Source organism: Procambarus clarkii, chromosome 6 (genome assembly GCF_040958095.1).
Source record: "Procambarus clarkii isolate CNS0578487 chromosome 6, FALCON_Pclarkii_2.0, whole genome shotgun sequence".
NCBI lineage: Eukaryota > Metazoa > Arthropoda > Malacostraca > Decapoda > Cambaridae > Procambarus > Procambarus clarkii.
Genome location: NC_091155.1, coordinates 43,211,050 through 43,224,397, shown reverse-complemented (window position 1 = coordinate 43,224,397; position 13,348 = coordinate 43,211,050). Strand labels below are relative to the sequence as shown.

At 45.6% G+C, this 13,348-nt stretch overlaps 1 protein-coding gene across 2 annotated transcripts in view; it reads left to right on the top strand.

The window, feature by feature from the left end:
• The window catches only part of LOC138354518 (uncharacterized), a 95,210-nt gene extending 82,156 nt beyond the window's left edge, over nucleotides 1-13,054 (top strand). For both annotated transcript variants that reach the window (XM_069308887.1, XM_069308881.1), the window contains one exon: nucleotides 12,864-13,054. The gene's annotated coding sequence lies outside the window, so the exon portion shown is untranslated. The remainder of the gene's footprint in view (nucleotides 1-12,863) is intronic.
• The last annotated feature ends 294 nt before the right edge of the window (nucleotides 13,055-13,348 follow it).

Sequence of the window (13,348 nt, the reverse complement as noted above, 5' to 3'; positions counted from 1 at the left end):
ACAATTTGTTATTATATATCTCACCATGAGTCCCAAGAAAGCCAGTGGTAAGGATAAAGGCCAGAAAGCTCATGTGAGGACGACAATAGAGGAGAAACAAGAGATCATTCGGAAGCATGAGAACGGTACACGTGTTGTTGAACTTTGTAGGCAGTACAAGAAAGCCACATCAACAATATGCACTATACTTAAGAAGAAAAATAAGATTATGAGTGCTAATGTGGCAAAAGGAGTAAGAACATTAACGACACAAAGACCACAAATACTTGAAGAAGTGGAAAAGTTGTTATTAATTTGGATACACGACAAGGAGTTGAGGGGTGATAGTGTTTCGGAGGCCATTATTTGTGAGAAAGCCAGGGTGTTGCACGAAGACCTTCTAAAGAAGACCCCTGCAACGAGTGATGCAGATGAGAAAGAGTTTAAGGCAAGCAGGGGCTGGTTTGAAAAATTTAGAAAGAGAAGTGGTATCCATAGTGTTACAAGGCATGGGGAGGCAGCCAGCTCAGACAAACCAGCCGCTGGACGATTTATTGACGAATTTAAAGAGTCTGCAGAGACTGGGGAATACCTACCGCAACAAGTGTTTAATTGTGACGAAACAGGACTGTTTTGGAAAAGAATGCCTAAGAGGACATACATTACCAAGGAGGAAAAATCCTTGCCTGGACACAAGCCTATGAAAGATAGGTTTATGCTTGTGCTGTGTTCAAATGCGAGTGGCGATTTGAAAATTAAACCCTTGCTAGTGTATCATTCTGAAAATCCAAGGGTTTTCAAACAGTATAATGTGCAGAAAACCCGTTTGTGTGTGATGTGGAAGTCTAATAAAAAAGCATGGGTCACTAGGCTTATTTTTTCGGAGTGGGTGAATGAAGTGGTGTGCCCTGCCATAGAAAAATATCTGCAGGAGAAACAATTGCCACTCAAAGCCGTGCTTCTCCTTGACAATGCTCCTGCTCATCCTCCAGGCTTGGAAGATGATTTGATGCCTCAATACAATAAATTCCTCACAGTTAAATTCCTTCCTCCTAACACCACTCCTCTAATTCAGCCTATGGACCAGAAAATCATAGCGAATTTTAAGAAACTGTATGAAAGGGCACTTTTCCGGAAATGTTTTGAAATGACTGAAGCCACAAACCTCACCCTCAAAGAGTTCTGGAGAGAGCATTTTAACATTTGTAGTGCTTTAAAACTCGTTGACAAAGCCTGGCAAGAAGTGACTCAAAGAACCCTGATCTCTGGCTGGAGAAAATTGTGGCCTGAAGGTGTGAGAGAACTAGACTTTGAGGGGTTTGAGCCTATAAATGATGCGCCTATTGTTGAGGAAATTGTTAGTCTAGGCCAGCAAATGGGCTTGGAATTGGATGGTGATGATGTGGAGGAGTTGGTGGAAGAACACAACGAAGAACTGACCACCGAAGAACTCCTAGCCCTTCAACAGGAACAGCAAGCCAACACAGCAGCGAATGATTCTGCAGTGGAGGAGGAGGTGGCAGCAGCACCAACAGCACCAGCGAGTGTCCCTTCTGCAATAATTAAGAAGGTGTGTCAGATGTGGGAAGAGATTCAAACAACTTTTGAACATACTCACCCAGACAAAGCTGTAGTAGGCCGTTGTCTTAATCTTTTCAATGACAATGTGATGACTTACTACAGAGAGAGCTTGCGAAGAAGGGAAAAGCAAGCTTCCATGGACAAATTTGTGGTGAGGAAATCGAGCAGTGAGCCTCAACCAGGACCTAGTGGCACTCAGGTTAAACGTCCCAGGGAGAGCACACCAGAAAGGTCCTCACTGCCTGATGTGATTATGGAAGGGGACTCCCCTTCCAAACAGTAACTCCACTCCTCCTCCCCCCTCCTCACCATCTTCCATACGCCTACAGCACTCGACAGCAAGGTAAGTAATAACTGGAACATAGTTTTGTAGGTTTATTTAGATGAATTAGGTATAAAAATTTAGTTTGATGTGGGGTTTTTGGGGTAGTCAGGAACGGATTAATTCATTTCCCTTTATTTCTTATGGGGAAATTAACTTCGGAATGCGAGTTTTCGGAAGGCGAGGCGTCTCCAGGAACGGATTAAACTCGCATTCTGAGGTATGCCTGTATATATATACACACCAATATATATATGTCGTACCTAATAGCCAGAACGCACTTCTCAGCCTACTGTGCATGACCCGATTTGCCTAATAAGCCAAGTTTTCCTGAATTAATATATTTTCTCATTTTTTTATTATGAAATGATAAAGCTACCCATTTCATTATGTTTGAGGTCAATTTCTTTTTATTGGAGATAAAATTAACGTAGATATATGACCAAACCTAACCAACCCTACCTAACCTAACCTAACCTATCTCTATAGGTTAGGTTAGGTTAGGTAGCCAAAAAAGTTAGGTTAGGTAGGATAGGTAGTCGAAAAACAATTAATTCATGAAAACTTGGCTTATTAGGCAAATCGGGCCTTACATAGTAGGCTGAGAAGTGCGTTCTGGCTACTAGGTACGACATATATATATATTGGTGTATACTGGCAGCAGGTTTTCTTTCAAACATGTTTCATTGAATATGACCGCATATTCTGTATTTATTATTTTCTGGTTTAGGGCTTCTATCCATCTAACTATTTTCTTAGCATCAGGGCTTAGTAGAAATAGGAGTTCTCCAAAACTCATTTTCGTACTTTTAAGGTGAAGAAAAGAAGTGATTTACTATAGAGTGTATTACACTTATTTATACAATTTGCACAACGTTTCGAACCTCCATGGTTCATTCTCAAGTGAACAGATCTTACAATGCTGGTTGATTTTATACCCGCACTGGGTCAGGTGATAATATAATAAAGGTGAAAACATGGGGGGATACATAAGGGATAAATGTGAGGTGAAACATACAGGTAACTGCAGAAGGCTTATTGGCCCATACGAGGTAGCTCCACCCTCCACCCTCTATCTGTCCACCCTCACTCGTCTTGTTTCATCACAGAAAATGTATATAAGAGGATTTCAACATATTAGCTAGCTATTCACGCTTCAGCCTTTAAGTTAATTTACAAAGATATGTGTGCCACAAATCGGTGAACGAAAATCATTGAAACTCGGTCGTTCACTTGTGTGGACGACTCTGGCTGGTGTTTGGTTAATATGCGTCACTTCTTGTGGACCATTCTGGCTGGTGTTTGGTTCATATGATTCACTTGTTGTGTGATCCAACTTGTCTTATGAAGGAATTATTAATTGTAATCTGTGATAGAATGAAACAGTTTTCCACCACTCTGTGAACTGTCCCAACATCGTTAGCTTGTGGTCCACTTGTGTGGTCCATTTGTGTGATCCAACTTGTCATATGAAGTAATTATTAATTGTAATCTGTGATGGTATGGTAAAGTTTTTCTACCACTGTGAACTCTGTCCCAACATCGTAAGCTTGTGGACCACTTGTGGACCACATGTGCGGTCCACTTGTGTGGTCCACTTGTGTGATCGAACTTGTCATATGAAGGAATTAATAATTGTAATCTGTGATAGAATGTGAAAGTTTTCCACCAGTCTGTGAACTCTGTCTCGACGTCGTAAGCAAATCCGAATATCCCCCGCTTCGGCGAACCATTGTTCGTCGAACCAGGTGAGTAAATCCGGCCTGAAAAGTGTGCGAACTAGCCGGAGATTCGTTGAATCGGGGTACGTTGAATCGAGGTTGTACTGTATATATATATATATATATATATATATATATATATATATATATATATATATATATATAATATATATATAATATATAATTTTAGTATATTTTGGTAACAGTCTTTCCTGTAGACATATATTATTAAATATGACGCATCCCAAATATGGGATTATAGCGGACAGAGTGTATCGTGATCCGGCCTGTACTCCTCTTGACATACCAGAAAACGTTCTAAGGAAACTACTCCAAGCCTGTACTAAAGAGGCACCCTTCTTGAGCCCGGATGGGCACATGTATAAGCTAGTAGATGGGGTTGCCATGGGTTCTCCCCTAGGTGTCCTGTTTGCGAACTTCTACATGGGTACCATCGAACAAAAGGTCTTAGTCGACATGAACTTGAAACTGGCCATATACTGCAGGTATGTTGATGACATTTTTACACAGGTACCTGATGCTAGACATCTGCAGGAGCTGAAGGAGGCATTTGAGCGGAATTCTGTGTTGCGTTTCACTTACGAGATGGAGAAGGATGGGAAGCTGCCCTTTCTAGATGTAACAGTCATGGAAAGGAGCGGAGGTTTCCACACTGCAGCTACATGGCTACAGTCTACACTAAGGAAACAAACATAGGAATGTGCCTCAATGCCAACAGTGACTGCCCAGACAGGTACAAGAGGAGTGTCGTTAACGCTTATGTCGACTGTGCTCTCAGCCACAGCTCAGGATGGAAGCAAGTCGATGAAGAACTCTGTAGGGTAAGGCAGGTCCTAGTCAACAACGGCTTCTCCAGTGGTTTCGTTGAAGACATAAGAAGGGAGGTGAAACGCCATGCAACCTCTGAAGAGACAACTACCACAACACCTGTACCCCCTATTAGACTATTTTACAGGAACGTCTTTTCCACAGCTCATAAAATGGAGGAAAGGGTCCTGAAAGATATTGTAAATAGAAACGTTATCCCTACAGACAAAAATCAGAAGATACAATTGACAATCTACTATAAAACCAAGAAAACGGCCAATCTACTCATGAGAAACTCTCCAGACACAAAGCAGAACGCTTTAAAAGAGACCAATGTCGTCTATGCCTTCAAATGCCCGCTTGGGGACTGTAAGCCTCAAAGAATTCAGTATATAGGCAAGACAACAACATCTCTTTCCAGGCGATTAACGATGCATAAGCAACAGGGCTCCATTAAGGAACATATAATCTCTTCCCACAACCAGACCATCACCAGAGAAGTCTTGACAAAAAACACGGAAATCATCGATAGATACAGCAATAGCAGGCGGCTTGATATCTGCGCCCCCTCCCCGCTCAGCTCGTTGTCGCCGTGTGGGGGCTTAGTGGGCGGCTGCCGGAGTGTGATGTTCCTTGGGACAGTCCTCTGTCCTTTTCTAGCCTTGTGCTCCTGCTGCCGTCCTCTCCAATTCTGCTGGGCATCTTTTCCTTTTCCTTCTGTTTCGTTTTTCTCCCCCCTCTTCTCCTATCTGCTTGCCGTTTCCTGCCGACCTTTTGCTCGTTCTGGTTCTTCCCTTGGACTTCTTCTATTTTGACGCCCGGGTGCTTGAGGAGGCATACTCTTGCACCCGTAGAACTGCAGTACCCGACGTCGAGAGCGAGGGGAACCTTTTATTGTCAATCCCCACTTCGTCACTGAACCCGATCTCGACGGACTGTCGGTTTCTTAAGGTGGCGTTTGTGGGGCGTATACTCACGACGCACCCCTAGGAGGCCCCGACAAGATTGGCGATAGCTTCTTGTTGGGTGTCCTGCCTCTAATTGTGGCTCCATGGTGGGTGTGGGGGCACATTCGTGAATGAATTCTTCTTTTCGTCAAGATGATAACCCCTGTTTCGGCTTCTTCTGGTTTACCTTCTCAGGCTCGTGGGGTGGGCGACCAAGCCCCCGAGTCGGTCCGTATTGGAAGACCGGGCTCTGTAGCCTCCGCTGCATTGGGCCCCGACCTTGCTCCTCCTTTGGCCTCTCTGACTCCTTCCCCTGGCTCCCCTCCCTCCTCTGTGGTTGGGTCGAGCCCCAAGCCCCCAGTGGTGACTACCTCGTCCCCTGGCGCGGCTCCTTCTCTAGTTGTAACTACTGCGCCTTTTAACCCCTCTCTGGGGGTTCTCACCGCCGTCCTCGTCACGGCCGCCCTCGCTCGATTCCTTCCAGTTCTGCTACCTATCAAGCCTTGTTTGGTCCCGCTTCGTGGACCAAATATTTTGATCTCCTCCCTCTTGATTCTGCGCCTCCTGACGATTTCTCCCTCCATCGACATCTCATTGATTCCGTGGATGCCTCCATTACTTTCAACCCCACTCGTCTCGGTACACGTGTCGTTGCTGCTCCTTCTCAGGATGCTGCTTCCCGCTTGGCTGCCTTATCCTGCCTTGGCGAGACCCCCGTTCGGGTCTCGAAGAACGCTCAGTTGAATGCCAGTGTTGGCACTATTTTGCTCCCGCCCCATGTTGCGATCGGTGTTCGGGACCTGCGCGACTGCCACGACGATATTCGACATATCCTCGCTGCCCAGGGCCATTCTATTCTCCAGGTGGACACGTTTACTCGTCCCCCTCGTGGTAGTCGCCGTCAACCCCTCCGGGTTGTGAAGATTACCTTTGATGGTAGGACCCTTCCACCCTCTGTCATTCTTGCTGGTGCCAGGTGCTCTGTCCAGGAGTACATTCCTTCTCCTCGGCTCTGCAACAAGTGCTGGAGGTTTGGGCATGGTGCCCTCCGCTGCTCCGGGACTGTCTCTCTCTGTCCTTTGTGTGGTGGCGAAGGTCACTCTACGTCGGAGTGCGCTTCTCCCCAGGCTCGTTGCCTCAACTGCGGTGAGGCCCATCCTACCTTCTCCCGTGCGTGTGTCCATTACAAGCTTGAGGCAGCCGTCCTCAACTTGAAGCACCGGGAGCGTTTATCTTTTCCTGAGGCGAGGCGCCAGGTTCGCCGGCTCCCGCCTTATGCTAATATCTCTTATGCTCGCATGTTGCGCTCTTCCTCTCCTCGTCCTTCCCGCCTTCCTCAGACTCACAACTGTTTCCGGGCCTTGGACCCTGATGCGCCCACTGCCCCCTCCTCTGTCCCTTTGGGTTCTCTCCCGAAGGATCCTCCTCCTGGTCCTCTGTCTGGGGTTCCCCTTCCTTCTACCCGGTCTGTCGTGTCTTCTGTGTCTTCTTCCTCGTCCCCCTCCGATCCTCCTTCCCATCCTCTTCCTCCATCTATCGGCTCTCCCCACCGCCTGTCGGTGCGGGCGGATGTCCATCGCTCTCCTAACGGCCGTCGTGTGTGCTCTCGTTCGGCTTCTCCTGTTGAGACACTGGAATCCGTTGCCCGGTACGTAGTTGCTGGGACACCGGTCTCTTTAAGTCAGAAGCGTAAGCCTGGCTCCTCTCCTTCCTCTTCCCCGGCGGGTAAGAAGGCTTCGCTTTCTTCCTCAGCTCCTCCTTCTGGCTCTGTTGCTCCTTCCCCTCCCGTTTCAGTGCTTGCGCCCCCTGTTCCTGCTATGGAGGTTTCTTTGGCCCCTGCTTCCCTTTCGGTTGCTGCTCTTGCTGGGGTGCGCTCCCCTCTTTCTACTCCCCCTCTTCCTGCTGCTGTCCTTGACTGCTCCTCTCCGTTGTCTCCTCCTCTTCCTCCTCCTCCTCCTCCTCCTCCTCCTCCTCCGGACCCTGCCCGCCCACCTCTGATCTGTTCTCCCGTTTCCTTCCCTCCATCTTTGTTGCTCAGTTTACCCATGCCCCCTAACCCTGACTTTGCTGACCCTGATCCCGACCCTGATATTCTTTAATGTGCTCTGTTGCTCTTTCGCCTTTGTTTCTTCCTTGTTCTCTGTTTTTGTCCTTTCTCTTCTCGTCGTTGTCCATTCTTCAATGGAACGTTCGAGGTTATTACGCCAATTTCCTCGAACTCCAACTTCTGATTTCGCGGTTTTCGCCCCTTTGTGTCTGTCTCCAGGAGCCAATGCTTGGTGCTCGTCCCGGTCGTTTTCGTGGCTATTCCTTTCTCTCCCCCCCCCCCCCCCCAGCCATTGCTGGGGCTTCTAATTCTTCTGCTCTCTTGATTCGGGCTGATGTTCCCTTTGTTCCTTTACTTTTTCCTTCGCCTCTCCATTGTTCTGCTGCTCGTATCTTTGTGGGGAAATGGTACACAGTTTGTTCCATTTATCTCCCCCCGAGTGTCCCGCTCTCTCTTCCTGATTTGAAACACCTCCTAGACTCCTTGCCAGAGCCTGTGCTCCTGCTGGGTGACTTCAATTGTCGTCATTCTCTTTGGGGTGACGTTCTGACGAATACCCGGGGTCGCCTCCTTGAGCCGTTTCTCCTCTCTTCTTCCCTGTCTCTTCTGAATTCTGGTGAGCCCACTCATTTGGACTCTCGGACTCGCACCCTTTCTTGTCTTGATCTTTCTCTCTGCTCTTCTTCTCTTTACTTAGATTTCACGTGGCAGGTTCTTGATGACCTCCATGGAAGTGATCATTTACCCATCCTTGTTTCCTTTTTCTCTTTTCGCCCTTCCCTCTCTTTCCCTAGGTGGCAGTTTGCTAAGGCGGACTGGACCCTATTTTCCCTCCGTGCTACTCTCTCTGACCTCTCCCTTCTGCCCCTCTCTCGCGCTCTCCTCCTCTTTCATGACACTGTCTTCAACGCTGCCCTCCGCTCTATTCCTCGCTCTTCCTCTCGGGGTCCACGGAAGTGCGTTCCCTGGTGGAATGTGGACTGTGCTCGGGCTGTCCGCTGTAAGCGTGCAGCCTGGAAGAGGCACCGCCGTAGGCAGACGACCGATTCTTTTCTTTTCTTTCGGAAAGTGAGTGCGGTGGCCCGTAGGGCCATCCGTACGGCTAACCGTGAATGTTGGGCATCTTATGTCTCAACAATTACGGCCCAGATCCTCTGGCCCAGATCTGGAAGCGTATCCGCAAGATAGCGGGTAAGTTCGTTCCCGATGTTTCACCGGTCCTTCACCTCCATGATACTCTTGTGGCGGACCCGTTGCAGGTCGCTTCCGAACTGGGTTCCCACTTTTCTTCCGTTAGCTCTGGTCTTCTTCTTCCCCAATCTTTCCTTCTTCGTAAACCTGTCCTTGAGTCTCGTCCTTTAGATTTCTGCACTCATCTTCAGCTTCCCTATAATGATCCCTTCTCTCTCTCTCTGAACTTCGTTCTGCCCTGGCCCTCTGCGGTTCTACGGCGGCGGGCTCCGATGGTATTCATTATGAGATGCTTCGCCATCTCCCTCCGAGCACGTCTCAGTATTTACTGAGTCTGTATAATCGGATCTGGGAGTCGTCGTCAGTCCCTGAGGACTGGCTCGATGTCGTTGTCCTCCCTGTTCGCAAACCGCGGTCTCTGGGTACTTCCCCTAAGGACTTTCGCCCTATTGCTCTCACAAGTTGTGTCTGCAAACTCTTTGAACGTATGGTTAACGTTCGTCTGATGTGGTTCCTGGAACACCATCACCTCCTCTCCCCTTCTCAATTTGGTTTCCGCAAGTGCCGCAGCACGACAGATGTCCTGGTGAACTTGGAGGTCTATATTCGTACTGCTTTTGCTGCGAAGACCTCCGTTGTTGCCGTCCTTTTTGACCTAGAAAAGGCTTACGACACCACTTGGCGTTATCATATCCTATCTCAACTTCATTCTTTTGGCCTTCGTGGTCATCTCCCTCTCTTTCTCCGCAGCTTCCTCTCTCGTCGTTCCTTTCGGGTGCGCCTTGGTACCGCTCTCTCTCCCTCTTTTCAGCAATACGAAGGTGTGCCCCAGGGTAGTGTTCTGAGCACTACTCTTTTTCTGGTTGCCCTCAATGGTCTTCTTTCCTCTCTTCCTTCTGGTGTCTTCTCCGCTCTCTATGTCGAAGATCTTACCCTTTGTTGTCAGGGTGATGATTCGCCTCTCCTTCAACGCCGGCTTCAACTTGCAATTGATGCCGTGTCGTCTTGGGCCACAGGTCATGGCTTCAAGTTCTCTACTTCTAAGACTTGTGCCATGACTTTCACGCGGAAATGGGTTGTTCTTCGTCCCTCTTTGTCACTTTATGGTCATCCCCTTGAATACAAAGATTCCGCGAAGCTTTTGGGGTTATTCCTTGACACTCGTTTGTCTTGGTCTCCCCATATCTCTTACCTCCGTGTTGAGTGCTCTAAGGCCCTTACCCTCCTTCGGGTCTTGTCCCATACTTCTTGGGGGGCAGATAGGCGCACTCTCCTTGCTTTACATTCCTCTCTCGTCCTGTCTAAGCTCAATTATGGTTGCCCTGCTTACTCGTCTGCTTCTCCTTCTACTCTTCGCCGTCTTGATGCTTTGCACCATACTGGGTTGCGCCTCAGTTCTGGTGCCTTTCGTTCGACTCCCATCCTTAGCTTGTATGTTGACACTGGCTTCCTGTCTCTCCAGGACCGCCGTGATCGCTACTGTCTTCGCTATCTTGCGCGGTCCTTGCAACATCCTTCCTCTCGCCTCTGTCGTGCTTTAACTTTTACCCCTCCTGCGGTTCCTGTTCCTCTTCACCACCTCCCTCTTTCTGTCCGGTTATCTCGCCTACAGGATTCTCTTTCCGTTCGTATTTCTGATGTTTCTCCTCGTGTTGTTCCTTCTTTGCCCCCGTGGAGGGTCCCTCTTCCGCGGTTTTGTACATCCTTGACCCGTATCACTAAAGCTTTTACCCCTCCTACGGTTCTAAAACGCCTTTTCCTCGAGCACTTTTCTTCTCACTCCCGCTCCGTTTCTGTCTTCACCGATGGGTCTAAGTCAGCGGACGGTGTTGGCTACTCTGTTGTTTTTCCTGATCGCACTTATATGTGTCGCTTGCCTCCGGAGACTAGCATCTTTACAGCGGAACTTTATGCTATTCTCTATGCTCTTCGTCTCCTGCTTTCTCGTTGTCAGTCTTCCTTTGTGGTTGTTGTTGACTCTCGTAGTGCCCTCATGGCTCTCGGGTCCTTTAATCCGGTTCATCCAGTAGTTGTCGAGATCCAGCATTGGCTGTTTCTCGTTCACAGTAAATTTAAGTCGGTTGAGTTTTGTTGGGTTCCCAGCCATATTGGTGTGTCTTTAAATGAGCATGCGGATGCTGCCGCTAAGGAAGCTGTCCGCTCTTGTCCCATCTCTCGCAAAGGCATTCCGTATTCCGACTTTTACCCGGTTATCCATTCCTCAGTCCTTACCCGTTGGCAGGTTTCTTGGTTGTCTGTTACTGGTAACAAGCTACGTACTCTTAAATGTTGTGTTTCCTCGTGGCCGTCTTCCTTCCACCGTAACCGGCGGTGGGAAACAGCTCTGGCGAGGTTGCGTATTGGCCATACTCGCTTGATGTATGTTCACATACATCACATACATCATCGTGATGTTCACAAAAACACAGAGAAAAGCGCAAATAAATCCAGAGGGATGCTTGTCGTGTGAGATACAACAACAACACTGGCGTCGGAGGCGTCCGAGAATTTGCGAGAACCCGCGAGACGCTAGGAAGCGCCATGTGGTTTCACTCGTTAATAGAGACGAGCTCATCAATAGAGACAAATTTGCTGCGAGTGGCTTGCTCGTTACTGGAAAAACTCGTTAATAGAGCCACTCGTTAATAGAGGTTCCACTGTATATATATATATATATATATATATATATATATATATATATATATATATATATATATATATATATATATATATATATTTTATATATATATATATATTTTATATATATATATATATATATTTTATATATATATATATTTTATATATATATATATATATATATATATATTATATATATATATATATATATATATATATATATATATATATATATATATATATATATATATATATATATATATATATATATATATATATATATATATATATATATATATATATATATTATATATATATATTATATATATTATATATATATATATATATATATATATATATATATATATATATATATATATATATATATATATATATATATATAATATATAATAGGGGTACCACCTCTGGTGCAATTGTAGGGACCCACATCCTCGAAGAAAATAAAGAGTATTCAAAGAAGACCTTGTGAATTCTCACTGAACACTTTAATCTTTTCCTCTCCTACCACTCCTATTATTATTATTATTATTTATATATATATATTTTGTTTTATTTTATTTTATTTTATTGCAATGCTACAGTTTACAGAGAACACACACACATATATATAACAATATAACAGTGTTCGAAGACCTCGCCCAGCTCCTCGGAGGTTGGGTGCGTACCTAGGATACAGCACGCATTTCCCCTCTGAACTACGACACTGGGATGTTGGAACAGGAAACTGGCCTCTCGTGAGTCTTTAGTTTTCCCAATGAGTTCCTCACCCACCTCCTTTAAGAACTTACGTGCATATTTACCCCAGGTGCCCAGAGTCTCAGAGCCTATTGTCACGAACCTGTAACAACGTTCTAGGTCTCTGTACTTGTTGGTTTTCTGGATTTCCCTGAAGATGGCTGCCCCACCTCCATCAACTGTGCTGTAAGGTAGATAGGTATCAGCCAATGTGGATGTACGCGTGTAATCCCATACGACCTGTTTACCTCTCCTCCATGGCTACAGGGTGACTCCATCTGGGTGTTTTTGGCTGTTGTCACATCTGCACAACTGAGGTTCCCTTTGTGCTGGACACCCAGCTGTAGCCAAACTTCTCTTGATGATGTCATTGACTGCTTCATGTCTGGCAATCTTTCCCTGTGTCTTACAACAGATGAGACCATGGCTGTCGTATTGGTCTGCCCGTGCATGGCCGCAAATACACCGGTGTTCGGTGGAGATAGGGGCTGCAAGGCGCAGGGCCTCATTTGCCACAAGGCCTCTCAGCGGGGCTTCATTTGAATGTGTAACTCATTGTACTCTATATGCTATTTACTGCTAGCTGAAAAGAGGCATTAGGTGAAAGGAAACCTAGTCAACCACTTCTATCTCACAAGGAAATAGAATGCAGGATTCTTGTACAGATTTCTGTTCCAAATACATTGTCAACCAATCTTTTCATTCACTGTTAAGTTGCCTTTCAATATCATTGCTCTTCATGAAATCACTCGAGTTGCAAACCTTCCCAAACATTATTATTTTATTAATATACTAATATATATATATAGGGTCTACCATAGATCAAAACATAATAAATTTTATTTTAATTTCAGATTAAGTCTATAAGTGCACTATAATTTGAGGCAGGCTGGTTTTGGCTAACTCCGTGTGGTGAGATGGCTTGTGACTGACTCCATTTAGTGACATTGTGTGTAATTACAACAAGCTCTTTATGAAGCTATGCCAGTTGTTTGTATTAATTTTGTTTTTGTTTTATTTAATAAAAACAAATTAAAAACAATAATTTTCATTACTACAATCTAATAGGGAAACAAACTGCTCTGGTGAGGATTGTGTAACTTCATTCACCTTAACATAACTGAATGATGTCCCATCGCAACCCTTTGCTTGAATAATAATGGTTATTTGGTATAACCATGTTCTATTACAACTTAATATAGCACCCTTAATTAACATTTACAAGACTTAAAAAAAATTGGTAATTAAGTGCAATAATCAAATTGATCTAAGAATTAACAATGCTCAAATTGCCAAAAGAGTAGATGTGAAGTTCCTAGGTATTCACATTGACAACAAA